The sequence below is a fragment of the Cottoperca gobio genome, chromosome 6 (assembly GCF_900634415.1).
Source record: "Cottoperca gobio chromosome 6, fCotGob3.1, whole genome shotgun sequence".
Classification (NCBI taxonomy): Eukaryota; Metazoa; Chordata; class Actinopteri; order Perciformes; family Bovichtidae; genus Cottoperca; species Cottoperca gobio.
The window spans coordinates 20,263,619-20,276,876 of NC_041360.1; the positions used below are offsets into that span (position 1 = coordinate 20,263,619).

Below are 13,258 nucleotides of genomic sequence, written 5' to 3' on the forward strand. Positions count from 1 at the left end.
GGACACTGGACAGATAAAGTGAAAACTGATTTGTTTGACATTATTATCAGGGAAGCCGGGGCGCTGCATTTTGACAGCTGGGAAATCAGTGTTGTTTACAACAGACTGAGAGGGATGCGCGGATGGGATGGATCTTATGCAGCCCTCCGCAATGCAGAATTGGACGATATGGTTCCGAAGAAACTGCATTTTGCATTTGTGTGCCGTATTGACAGATGCAGAGGGATACTGTGTGCGCAACATCTGACATATCGTGGCGTGGTGGGGATGATGCTGTTACATTATCTGCTGCACATCCTGGCATGCACTTCCCTCCCAAAAATAGTCGATTCACAGAGCAGATATAAGGATATATTGCAGCATACAGCACATCTGCCTTAAAGAAAGAAGTCTGAGTATTAGATGCAGCATTCATTTGACCACGCCAGAGGCCATAGCCTAATAGCGCCGCACATACCGATGATTCAAACTGCCGCCTGCCTTACAGCCAAAAGATTAGGAGGCACCCGACGACTGTAAACACTTTTTCATCTGGGGTGGAACTAAAACGCATGCCGTGGTCTTAGTTCCGCGATCAATTGAGGCATATGGTTTGGATCTGTCATCTTTACTTGCAGATTGAGTCGTAGTGCTAAATAATGGCTCATCGCAGGGTTTTTCTGTCAGGATGTCAAGTGCTGGAAAAGGTGTCATGGGCGCGTCCTGACTCACCAGACTATATGCTTCATTGGAGAGAAACTGTTCATTCTACATGCTGCTTAAGTATGGTCTAGGGACTTCCAGAAGTCCTAGAGATATTTGTTATGGGGGTCTTCGTGATGTAGAAAAATGATGAAGAGTTATTTAAATACACTTTTAGTTAACTCATTAATGACATGGTTAAAAACAGATGATGGTAACCTAAAACAAATCATGTAACTATGCACCGATTCATAGGGAATCACAAACAACTCCCCGGTTGAATCTTTTTAAAATATTACATTGTTATTTTGCATCTAAGTCGGGGTTATTGATCAGAAACTGTTTTTGAAACTGTAATCTCTGTAAATAACTGCAGTGAGTCGTCTGTCTGCAACTAAAGATGTTTGCCTGTATAACCACATAATGGGTTGATACTTACACTCAAGTGTGGTTATGGTTTCCATAATGCTGTTGAATAATGGCTTGGTTTAGCACAGCTTCCTGTAGCAGACAGCAGAGTATGATTTAAGTCACCACAACTTTTCATTGTGGAAAAATTTGCAAAGTGTGTGATTAATATTGTAATATATTTCATCAAACTAGAAGGGGGATTATGACATCTCATGGGCCTCTTTGTTGGCTATTCATATTTCTAAAGTTGTTTTGTGTTTGTGATTGGCAGAGCTGTCCTGGTATTTTTTTATTATTGTTCTCAGAATAACATATTAATGTAGGATTATGAACAAGTGTGTTAGTTTGTTCCTGTATGATCATACTGTTGCTCATCCTTTCTAAAAATGTGTATATATTCAGATGACCAATTGATACCCGTCTGACCGCTTTTTGCTCCTGGGCGCCGCGATACACCTAAATATGTTTGAGCCACATTTTCATTTTTCGGCTATATTTTTTCAATTCAGTGCCATGTGTGAGATCCTTCACTCTGTGTCTGTCATGATTGAATCAGAGCCATAAATGTGGCACAAAATGTCAGAGGGATTCCTTTGCTGCCTGTCAGGTGGAGCACTTTATGAATCTAGTAAGCTTGACTGCTGCTAATGCATCCTGTGCTGTCCTGTGTACACCCCGAGGACAGTCCCTCTCCTTCATGCTAGGTGAATGAATTTACTCTGCTCCGAAGTAGGCTAACGTAACTGCATGCAAGGCATCATCTTACATTTATACCCCTTACTCCACAACGAATTATGTCTGAATATAGAGTTTTGAATTTTGTATTAAGCTGTTCCCTGCCAGCATTTTGGCTGTAGGGCCGGGGTGGCTTGAGGAGTCTGCATGGCAAACTCTTTACATAACACAGTACCCTGCAGGATGTGGCTGTTCTGTGATGCATTTCAAAGCTACAGGCTCAGCCTCCATTAGTGTCACAGTCAAATGACTCAACATAGCCGTACACTTACTTGTCCTTTGGTTTAAAGATTCAGTCACACACATCTGCCATGTATTGGGTAGACAAGCTAACCTCACCTGAGGCAGAAAATAGAGCCGCCTTCAACCTCCCCATCTCGACTTCACCTCAGTCAGCCTGTAATTTATGAACGTGAATACCAATGTGGGAGAGACTACTTTCACTTATCTGGTGTATGAATGTTTCCTGCAAAATCTGTCCAATGCAAATATTCAGCAAGACAATGATTTTCTTCTATTTTCCAATCAATACAAGCACATTTATTTTGGTGCTTAAATTTAAACCTTGGATGTTTGCCATTGAAGATTAAGTAATTAGTTGTAAGTAAGTAAGTAAGAGTTCTTTTAGATTAGATTTGTTTCCAGATGTCCTTCTGAGCCCTGGGCGACAAATTATTGGGCAAAGACTCAAAGCATTACTTAAAGAGAGGAAGATAGATCTTGCGTGCAATTTTGAAAAGACTCTTAACTGTTTGGCAGCGTTGGCATTTGCAGGCAACAGGGCTAGTTTGTTAGGCGCTGTTTGTTCTGTCACACTGAATGCAGTGTCGGTCACGCTGGAGGGAATACGTCTTGCAGACTTGTTTCATTGTTAAATTAAATGCACTTGGAGAGGAGATAGCCTGACGAGACCGCCTATGCACATGAACATTTGTGTGCAGAAACACACAAACACACAAACACAAGCCCTTATTGCAGCAACTGTCTTCACTGCATGTAAAAGTGCTTTTCTCTGTCCTGCTGACAAAACATGTGATGCTCTCGTCTTGATGCTTCAGTTTGGATTGCTCAGCAATTTACGCACCGGCGATCAATAGCGAGATCCACTAATGGTACGACAGTGAGGCAGAGACATGACGCGTTCTATGTTTGCCTGGAGACAGACCTCTCCTCTGTTCATGCCTGAGGAGGAGAAAGGGCCTCAGTCTCCATCTGCCATCTCTGGCTATCATTTTGCACCAGACCTAGCATTGACTGCTCCCTGCTCTCTGCATGCACGTGACCCTTATCTTCTGTGTGAGACACTGAGCTACTTCGAAAAAACTCGGGCACAGTACACATTTGAATCCCACTTGTTGACTTTCCATTTAATTTAATTTGTGAATGTTAGGCCACACTGTTACTGTAGTAAGCTATTTTGTTAGGCTTTAAGATATTTAATAGTTTTTGTTATTATAATCTCGTAACAGGGTGATACTTGTTTGCTTTGTATAGCCAATAAGTTGAAAAGATAGCCATGCAGGTTAGAGATGAAGTGACCGAAAGTAATTGATATTACATATTTTTTCACGCAAAAATGCCAAACACTTGCTGGTTCTAACTTCTCCGATGTAAGACATTGCTTTTCTTGTCCGATGTGATAGTAAACTGGACTGTGATGGGCATTTTATTGACCAAACAATTAATGCAGTAAATAAACAGGCAGATTAATAATACTTTGTTGCAGCCTTAATGCAGCTGCCAACATTAGTAGCCAGCTTGATCTTTGAAGCACCTTACATTGTTTTATATGTACAGGACTTTTCTTTCAGTTCACTCACTTTGTTTGACTGAATAAGGTTTTGTTGCTCGGGCTGATGTTCTATTTCTGGAGCCACTATTTAATGATCTCGAGTAGTTGCTCCGGGCACTTCAGGAGGCTAGTTACTTTTAAAGACAGAACCAAAAAGAATAATTATTCAGCCACACTGAATTAAAGGTGTGTGTGTGTGTGTGTGTGTGTTTCTGTGTGTGTGTGTGTGTGTGTGTGTGTGTGTGTGTGTCTATGTGTGTGTGTGTGTGTGTGTGTGTGTGTGTGTGTGTGTGTGTGTGTGTGTGTGTGTGTGTGTCCATGATTTGTATCTGCCATATCTAAAATCAGGATATAAATACAGCCTGCATAAATGGCCTTTTGTTGATTTACACAAATGCAGCACAATGCTGAAGATAAAAATAGAATATATTGGGTTTCAACTTCTGTCTTTTTGTCTATTTATAGCATTAAAGCTCCTGGAGAAAGATGTTATTAATTTAGTGACAAGGTAGAAAGAAAAGGTTTTGATGAAATGGCTTGGTTGTAAAACCATCAAGAAACCAAATTCCCCTAAAGGTATGACTCAGAGTGTCTCTTATCATAGAACATTTTAATCCGTTCCTCTTCTCTTTATCAGCGTGATTTTGTTTGTGATAAAGTGCTGAGCTTCCTCTGTGGCTCCTACGGTTTGTGTATCTGCCAAAGTGAAGTCTCATTCAAAACAACATTACTCCACTTCCATTAAGATAATGTTGACCGGACAAGCAGGTAGTGTTCGGAAATTGCCTGGTATCTCCTCCTGTCACTCAGGAGGGGGTGGGGGGGGGGGGGAATAGGATGACATTGATCACTGTCATTGAAGGGTTGTCTTGAAGCAGGTACAACTTATGTTCAGAGATGTGTGTCAGTGGTCTGTTGAGGCAACTGAGGAATTCAACTCCCCAAAATCCCAGTTTAAATAATATTAAGGAAGAAAAACAAGGATTGATTATTATTAAATAGGTCAGCACTGAGAACAAGATTGATTTACTGAATAATTAATGCTTAACAGGCCATCTGTGTGTGTGTTCCTGACAATTCTACATTTTTCACGTTCAAGTTTTTTAGGTTAAGGTATTATTTTTGCGACATTTAAGAACAACTAACATCTGTAACTAGGTTACATGTGACGAGACTTTACTGCTTTAATCTGATTCCTTTTCTTTCTGAGATATTTTTAGACTTTACAATCAAAGGAAATCTTTTGGGATTTACGGACTCAATTAGAAGGAGATTACAAATGTGTGCCCTTCGCCTGCTAATTTCTGTTACCACCATGATTAGCCCTTTTAATTTTTCTCCGATAATATTTGACTTCCTTCATTACAATGTCAGCGCAGACAGCTGCTTGTTTGCTTATTAGCAGAGCAAACCTTATCTGGCTTCACTGAGATGCATTCAATTTCCGCAGTAATATCAATAGCTATTTGCTCATCAAATAGCTAATTGCATTTTGCGTGTTGTTATATCGTTAGAAAGAGGTTCGTACTTTAATGATGACAAGAAATAAAAGTGACGGTACGACGAGATTAACAAGTTCAGAGGACAGTTTTACCTAATTAAGTAGTCCATTTTAATGTGAACGTGTCTTAATTAAACTGCTCCTCAAAGTGTCAGAACACCTCTTGTGTATTTGTTTAACATTTCACTGAGCAGAAATATAGTGTTACACACAGTGGACTGACTTTTCACATGGGAGTCTTGAGCCATCTGTTTTTGCACCTTTCGTCGGCGCAGTCAGAGACATTGTTTACGGTGCAATTTCATGCACTCGGAGAATCAGTGGTGTGTGTCTGATTTCTTCCCTTGGATTTCAGCCAGAGTGTTGAAATGTAGAATTTTTCACCAAGTGAAATGTTCATCTGTTGAGAGGTTTTTGCTCCTTTCATGGTGTGTCATCCAGATCAGTCCAGATCATAAGGAATGACAGAGATTGTTGGTGAAGACCTTTGAGCGAGCTGCACAATTATATGGAGTAGGAGAACATGATTAGAGGAGACTTTTTGGATGATTAAAGGTTGGAACAGAAAATAATCACCTTCGGTGCTGGCAAAGCCTTACCTGTACAACTATTTCCCCCTGACAGTAATCTATTCCATAATCTTCAAACAAAAGCTAGTATTTAGCATCATTTTAAAGATTAGATTACCTCTGTATCCTTCGTCATGCATATTCTCAGTGATGGGCTGCATTGTTTTGGATTTAATCCTATTTAATCTGTGTTTATCATTGGTTTGTGAAAGCTTACTGTAGATGCAACCCCATGCATTGTTATCTTATAGTACTGGGGATAAAGAACAAGCCCAATTGTGCAGGGAACTGTCCAATTAGGTATGAGAAAGCGTCTTCCTCACTGGGGCCAAGCCACTCTTGGGGCCTGTGAGCAAAGCCTGTTGCTATGGTGCTGTGAGCATGTGTGGAAGACAATAACCTAACTTCATCTACATGCTATTTCATCAGTATGTACGGCTCCCAAGCCTAACCACACTCCTCAGTTTATACCACCACCTTTCATATACCCTATGTTGTTTTTTTAATGCTATCCCAGCGTATGTTTCCTCATAGTGATGATGCATGCTGTATATGGTTGACAGCTCAGCCCTGTTACTCCAATAGCATACTAAACTGGAGTCGTGAACTCTCCACCGGTGTTGTGTTGAAAATAATGAAAGAGAGGGGTCAAAGGGATTCTTACACTAATCAGAAACGTCCTTGGTGAGAAGCATACTAGCTCTTTAGCTGACTGACCTCTAGCCTTCTGCTGGAGGGACTGTATGTGTGAGAAGTGTATGGATAGAAGGCTAATCGTGGAGTGAGCCCAAAGGCGAAGGCCTCCTGGCACGTGGAGCGAATACTGAGCAAGCCGAGCTCTTGGGAAGCCTCATTATACATTTAGGGGCGTCCTGTTTTCCCTCTCTCTGGACAGCTGGACAGCTAAATTGTTTGTGGATCAATAGTTTAGCTTCCTACTGGCTCCACAGAGTGAGTGAAGTGCATTTAAACCTAAGAAATCCCATTACCCTTGGCAGAGAGGGGAAGGATAGCACTGGGGGCCTCAGCAAGTGCTATTGCTTTGCCCATTATTCAGCCTCGCTGTTTGTTTACCTGCAGTGCTTCTGCTGGGACCACCCATAGTCATTTTATACTCGTTATCAAATTTCCTTCGATTTCCATTTTCTTTGCTACACAGTTTCGGCCATAAATATCCCATGATATTCCCATTTGGTGATATTTCTTTAAAATAATGCTGTATGCACTTTTTTTTTTAAATCATTCATTGGATGCTGTCATTTCCGGAACACTACGAGATCGATTGAAAGTTATAAGGTTTTGTTGGGCAAGCTGATTGTATATTAATTCTGCTTTTTTAATGGCCAGAGCCTGGCTGCAGCCTGTCTGTATTGATTTAACACTTATTTAAAATGTCTGTTGTTTTTCAGTTCAGCTCTTTGGCTATGTAAAATGCAAAGAGAGAATAAAGGGTAGAGATAGAAGGAAGGGGGAGGGGGGGGGGGGGGGGGGGGTATAATGAGGAACAGAAAAGAACAAAACATTTGGAGCTCTCCCTTCATTCCTTAGATCAGTGTAACCAGAAATAAAAGCTGTGGCTGGTGCAGGCTCTCGGCTGCGGGCCGCCGCTGTCCTCTCCTGGCTCTCCTGCAGTGCGACCGGGGCATTTGTGTTTCACTGGTCACTCTCCGAGCTACTGGGCTCAAGGCTGCATCTCTACATGAAGAGCCCATTGATGTGGGCAACATTAGCATTCGCTGTAGGCGAGCACGACAAACAGGTTGGTTTTCCGTTTCACACTAACAAACCTGTTCTCTCTGGATCCTCTCTAAAGGTCTCAAATCAACCCTCTTGTTGCATAGCTAATGAGTGTGGATAAAGGAGGTCAAAGAATGCTTATGTAGGCCTCTTCAGTCTAAGCAGTGTACTCTTTGTATGAAGCCTCGCCCTGCCAACTGCCATGTCAGGGCAACACTGTCACATCTGGCTCACAAACTTACAAGGTGATGTAACCACCTGCGTCATGCTTTCTGTAAGTGCTAGTGGGACAATACACCAGCTCTAATAGCTTCCGACAAACTACCCTAAAACGTCCCCGAACAAAAGTTGTTCTTTTCGTGTTGGCATATCATTATTCAGATCTGAAACCAAGATTCTGAGGGAATCTGGCTGACTTATGCATGAGATTTGTGCACTAATTATGCTGCAGATTCTTTTCCCTGGCTCGGTTTGTAGCTGCAGGAGCTTTTGTTGCAATCTGCTAATTCATGCTGCTGAAATGATCCTCACAATTTTACTTAGCAACAGCAAATTGCCCCCGAGAAGAAGTGGCTAATATTACCCCATGAAAAATAACACATGCGGCCCATCTCTATGTTTTAATTAGGCTATCATGAGTCACACTACTGCTTGAGCAAGTCATTCTAATGCCAAGAGAGAGAGAGAGAGAGAGGTCGAGGGCGAGAAGGGAGGAAAGAGAGAGGAGGGATGCCAGCTTCCTAATTACAGATCTTTCTCTTCTCACATTGTACATTTCAGCCTTACTGTAGAGGAATTTATACGAACAGTAAACATGCAGCAGATAATGAAGATGTGAGTGAACAACACACCACCCTTATTATTCTCATTACTGGCCGTCTAGACTGAGGGAGGTGCCAGCAATCACAACATCAGCCCAACTAAAGATATCGCTCACAGTATTCCACGGAGAGAAATATGCCATGCATGCATATTAATATGGCATTTGTTCAGAGTTCAGTTGGGCATGGGCCACGGCGGTGGACAGCCTTCATACTGTATGTGTGGGCCTCGTGGTGAAAAGTGTCAGTAGTATAGCCCCCAGTGTCACTGGTTGGATTATTCATCAGGAAGGTGTAAAGACAGTGAGTGGAGGAAAGGGCACCCAGAGGTGAATCTGACGGGGAGAAAGAGCACTGAATCATTGTATTCCTGTGCTCTTTTCACACACACACACACACCCCCCGCCCCCCCCCCGCCTTTGCAGTATTCTGACTCTTATCTGCAACACACAGCTCCACTCATGCTGCTCACACAGGGCTGTAGTGTGTGGAGGACAGACGGAGCGAAGGGCACAGCGTCACAGTCAAGCGAGCACACACACATATGCACAATGGATGGAAAGAGGAGGGGTGGTACTTTTCTTAATTCCCCTTCAACAGAGGACAACAAGGCAAAGCAAAACACTGCTCTTCTATATGACTGAAGGGGGGTGGAAACTACTCTGTGTTTAGAGAGACTGCTGGAGCACTTAATGTTATTCACATTGACCCATGACCAACTAGATCATGGATCGACTCCCGTACAACGAGATGAAAAGGTTGCAAAACAATGTATGCCTGCAACTAACTATGTATTTGGCATCAAGCTAATTAACTTATGAATTATATTTTCTGAAGCTGGAGCCAGGTAGACAGGGAGGTTAGCTTAGCTTAGCATAAAGACTGGAAGCACGGGGAAACTGGCCTGGCTCTGTCCAAAGGAAAGACGAATAAACCTCTGACACATTATGTCTCGTGAAAAGAAAGTGTAAACTTCACAATATGTTTTAGGGAATATTTCTTGTGCACAGAGACTTCTTGGATTCTTGTCATCACTATGAGGTTGCCAGGCAACCAGCAGAGAGGCCAGATTACTTTTGGACAAAGCTAGGTTAGCTGGAAATGGTATTGGTCTTCTTCAAAATGGAAATGATTCTACATTTTGCAATTTAAGTGAACTGCTGATGCCAAGTCCATTAAATATGAGATGTGCTGAATAAAATATGATGTAATTTGCTAATAGTCTTAAAGCATGAGTAAAGGCTGCTAAGTTAAGCAGCCAAAGTAATTAAACAATGACTTTTAAAGTTATAAAACAACTGCTCAGTGCTGTAGTTTTACTTAAGCACTGGCGTGAACACAATGTAGGTGAAAGGGCCCTGTGAGTATTCTTAAGGCAGTCAAGCAAAAGCATCTATTTGAAGCATAATATATGAACAGTCTCTTAACCTAGTTTAGCTTCCTTGCTGCTACTGGAGCGAACGTACGCTCGATTGGAAATGCTGTACACCCTGTAGCGTTGTGGGTTGTTGTCTGAGCTTTGTCTTCAACAGCAGTTGGACCAGAGTGTACGCAAACAGCTTAGACACACATAACAGTGAAGAAATGATTTCCTTATGTGAAGTGATAGTCTTGTGATCTGAATGCCAGAAAGCTCCCACACATCTGCACCTCCTCACGCTGATGAAGCTAAGTAATGACAGGATGTACCCTTTTTGATTTGGAAAGTTTCAGTGTTTGAAGAGACATCATTTCAGCCTAATCGTAGTCGGTAAGTTATCTACACAGTCGGTTGATCGCGGTCTGGCATCATGATCAAAGCACTCTTTTTCAATGCATGTCCTTCTGTTCCTCTGTTGTTTAAGTGGGCACCTGTTCTGTCTTATGAGCCATGATCACATGGTGTGACTTGGCCAAGAGGCAGCGCATGACTCAGGTCTTTGCCCAGGCTGTGCTCATTGTCAGTCGGCACACACACTGCTTTCCAACAGGCCGCCATGTGCTCAACAGTAAACACAGGTGACTGGGTCTGTTGACATGGACATTGTGTTCCGGACATGAACATATATGCTGGTGGAGGGCCTGGGCTGGGGAAAGTCTTTGCAAATATCCCTTCATGCTCAAATGAATCAAATATTTTAATTAATACAAAGGAAACAACCAACAGTAAGTAAATTGGATAATGTGTGCGCATGCCGTAATGTATCAACACATGTTAGCATGGCCAGGCTGTCACACTCAGGTTTCTGGCTATTCGAATAAGAGCTCATGCTGACTGTTTGAAATAGTATATGCAACTTTTCAATGAAGGAGTACTTGAGTGCCAAATAACAGGGGAATATCATTTTACACTTAAATGCACCCATTGAGAGAGACCGTGGAGCTTGCAGCGGCACAACTAGTGGAGGAAGACTTCCCGATGGGTAGGCATGAATATGCATGGCGCTGCTTAAGAGCACTGGCACCGGCTGATACAGTATGGCAGTCAATGGATTCACAGAGGAGGCTTTGTCTCATCTACTTTCAACTCTGGAGGAGAAGTCTGAGCCTCTTGTTTGAACTGTTCCTCCCTAAAGAGATACTTCTGTTCTGCAGAGGGATCAGAAAGAGAAATCTCTAATCATGCTTAAGACAAACTTTGAATCTTAGAAATGCAATGAGGATCCTTATTTTGTGTTAATTATATTTCCTCACTCGCCACTTAATTACATATTTATCAGTAAGATCACAGGGTGTTTACGTCCCCCTAACCAACTTGGAATTATGATCTTTCATTTGGGATTCATTGAGTTACCAAAGTAAACAACCCTGCATGTGTCTGGTGCACCAGAGATCTTTGAAAGGGATATGTTCTCCCAAACCTCTTCTTGTGGTCTATACGTATTCTAGACACTGACGCTGTTCAACGCTGAGACCAAGTGGCAGGGGATTTGTTTCTCTCCTTCTCATTTCCAAGAATAATCTGTCATCCATACACATCTGCGTTGGAGAGAAAGATGGAAATAGGAAATATCAAAAGTAAACAAATATCTGCAGAGCTCTCTATCAAGTTCTTAAAGCTGCAAATTGGCCATGTTGCCCGTGGCAATAGGGCTGCTGTTGCATCAAAGCTACAGCGGCATTGGGAGTTACAGTAACAGCCACATCGGCTTCACCAAATTGAATTATCACTCCCAAAGCTTCAGCACGTCTGGTGCAGGCATCAATCTGCAGCTTCTGTCTGCCTTTCCCATGCTTCTGTTTTCCTCTGTTCTTCTACGGTCGTTATGCAGCTGAGAGGTTTCACATAGGAATGTGAGTGAAGCTCTGATTTCTCTGCAGGGACACATTCTGTTTAGGAAAAAAACAGATGTGGCTGTTGGACAGATCCAGACACATTGTTCTTGTACAAACATACAGCCACACACTGCTGATTGGGATGGAAAGACATCAGAATGTGTATATATATACTAGTTTATAATCTGAGCAGTCGGACTTGCTATATAGCAATTTGAGACTTTAGTGTAATTACTTTGAACAAACAATAAAATCTCTGCAAGATTGCATCATGGCTCATTTGCATTTTGCAAGTTTATAATTATGACCAGTTTTATTTCAGTGGGAAATACTGGCTGAGAGACAAACAGGCTGGGGGAGTCAGAAAGTAAACGGTGTTGGTTTTGGACTTTTCTTAGGCTTTGTTGACAAGAAGAAAAATACAGAATGACACCACACTTATCCTTTAGGTTGCACATGTCTTTGTGAGAAACAGTGGGGAACATAAGCACTAAGAGAAGCACTGGAAAGGAGGTTTTCTCTGTATTCATCCTAATTATGGGCTGCCATGATACCGAGGTATCAGCACCGTCTTAACAAATCAATACAATGCGATTGAGCGAGCCTCTCTGACTCAGATTGTCTTGAGCTTTACTGACAAACATCGATTTGTCTTCTGATGGATTCCGATTCTCAGGCATCGCTCTGTGTATTCTAACACACAAGTGAATTGATTTATACATGTAAATGATGTGCTGGTGTCTCGCCCACATCCACAAAGACGTCGCTGTATGTCTTGCAGAGAACATCATCTTGTTTGTCCTGTGAATACCTCTGATTTACATTGTGTCTCAATGGTCATTACATTCTCATCTGTTTGGAAGGTACATTTTTCTGCCATTTTACAATCAATATTGCTGGTGGTGAAATGGTCCACTAAAGTGTTGAGGCGTGGAAACACTCTCTTTAGCTGACTTGCACTTACAGTGCAGTGCACACACACTACTTATTCACACACACCTACCCAGACACTCACTCACTCACTCACCCTCGATTTCTCTGACAAAGCTGAAGAAAAACGCAGAAATTAAGCAGTGTGTGGAGGATTATATTGTTTAGTTTGACTGTGTGTCTCCCTCGCTGAAATCTTCTCACCTGCAGTCTGTTCAAACAGTCTTCTGAGCAGACGTGGATGATGAACACAGAATAGCCCGGAGTTGAGATGTTGAAGAGGAAAAGGAGGGAGTGGGCAGCTATCTGGCAATGGACACTGTATTCTATGATCAGGCTTATTGCTTTGATGTACAGCAATAAATTAGCAGACAGCCTGGTGTTGAGTGTTCACATCCATTCTCTATTGTTAGAGGGAACGAGATCATGTTTTGTTTATATTGTGCAGGTTTGCAGATTAATTTAGCTTTAAATGTTATTATGATGCACAAACACGTCACTCAAATAAGATGAGAAAAATCATATCATTTAAATGAAACGCTGCCCAAAAAACCTGGAAATATTACATTTTTACAATAACGGTCCCAGGCCAGATTAAACGAAACTGGGCCTGTGGTGGAACAGATCACTGGAGCCAATGCTCGTGACAGCAACAGTGACATTTGTGCAGCCTTATACTGTGTTGTTACATCTATGTTCACAGCTGTATGCAGTATTCATGAGGAAGGGCAGCCCATACAGTAGCATCTCTAATGATACTCCTGACTTTTATTCACATACACACACACACACGCCCACACTCAAAGACAGCAGCCAGCCAATGGTT

General features: G+C 42.1%; 1 protein-coding gene across 1 annotated transcript in view; it reads left to right on the plus strand.

Moving 5' to 3' along the window:
• The window catches only part of LOC115009132 (contactin-1a-like), a 62,290-nt gene that overhangs the window by 1,491 nt on the left and 47,541 nt on the right, over positions 1–13,258 (plus strand).